This window comes from Haplochromis burtoni, unplaced genomic scaffold (genome assembly GCF_018398535.1).
Source record: "Haplochromis burtoni strain Fernald_Lab_line unplaced genomic scaffold, NCSU_Asbu1 Contig_628, whole genome shotgun sequence".
Lineage (NCBI taxonomy): Eukaryota > Metazoa > Chordata > Actinopteri > Cichliformes > Cichlidae > Haplochromis > Haplochromis burtoni.
This window is the reverse complement of record NW_024582989.1, coordinates 8995-10554: the sequence shown is the minus strand read 5'-3', so window position 1 is coordinate 10554 and position 1560 is coordinate 8995.

Below are 1560 nucleotides of genomic sequence, written 5' to 3'. Positions count from 1 at the left end.
GAAAGTAACACGGTAGTAATGCAGATTGTCCTTCTTCCACAGTTACTTTAAATAAAGTCCCAGATTTAGGAGCTTTGGTCGACTTTCCAAATACTTGGCTGATACCAAATAAAACGGGAAAATAGCTCCAAGGATTCATCTTGAGAATGAAGAACTAGAGCGTTTCTTTGATGCGAAGTAGCCGACTATACGGTGAACACTGATTGGTTACTTACTTAACTGGTGAGCGGAAAGGAGGGGGGGGGGGACTATGACACGCCCCAAAGTAGAGCGCGATACCCTGATCACTGTAGAAAGTAGATCCGGCAGGCAGATTTTCGAGTTCAGTGAGAGAGAGGGAACTGCGGAGGCGCAGGGTGCTCTTCCTCGTCCTGTGCGCCGAGGTGCCCCGCTGCAGGAGAACCCACCGGCTCCCTCAGCGAGCGAGTAAAGTTTCTAAAATAGAGAGTCGGCTTTATAACAAGTTCTTCTGCTCTAATAATAATGATCCCGGTGGCCGTGTCCGTTTGGTTTCTGCCCTGCCTCCCTTCGTGCGGATCTTCGCTTTTCGCTCCCCTGGACTATGAGCTCAGTGTGTGGAAGGAAAGCGGCGCGGCCGATGCTTCCCCCTGCTTAAGAGCCCGCTTGTGTTCGGATTGAACCACGAACAGCGGGGCTGCTGTTCAGTCTTTTGTGCGTAATTTAGTGTTGTTGACCTGAAGGAGGGAACTGTGCGTAAAGAGAGCTTTAAGTTGTGCTGTAAGTTGACGGCAGCTGACTCACACTGAAGTGTAACACAATGTGTATGCGCGCGCGCACTTTTCCTCTCTTCGCCTCCACGTCTGTCTAAACGAGTGCCTCCTCTATCTCTAACATGAGAGGGGGCCGCTGCATCACCAAATCAGAGTAATAAGGAGGAGCCCGCTACACACGCCCGGTGTGTCCAATCAAGTCTGCCCGCTCTCTCCTGTCTCTGTTTCCTCTCCTTGTCTTGTTATGTGTCAAAACTTAGTGACCTCTTCCCTACTTTGCTTGGAAGTTTTCTCGACATGACAGACTTTCAATCCACTGTAATATTTCACATATCTCCACAAGTGTTTTAAATTTGCATACAGCATGTGTCAAAACAGAATAAGTAAACCCTTCGATTGTATTTACATTCCATATTAAAATGAACAAAATTTTTTAAATGTAAAAATATATAATAAATAAATAAATATAATAACAAGTACAGTCAAAGTTAAATAAAATAATATGTAAATGCAACCCAAACTAAGGGATAAAAAAATGTACCTTTACTCTGTGTTCCTATAAGGCTTTCTGACTGTGTATGTGTAAGTGAGTGGTGAAAGAGCATGGGCAAATGAGGTGCCCATATGGTGAAGAATCAAATCAAATCAAATCAAATCACTTTTATTGTCACATCGCATGTGCATGGCAAAACCAGGGCTTAAAGGAGTAGTTCACTGATTTTACATACTGAGATATGTTCTTACCTTAGCTTTGAAGAGTTGATGCATACCTGTCTTGTCTTTGTGGGCGATCGTGGCTCAAGAGTTGGGAGTTCGCCTTGTAATCGGA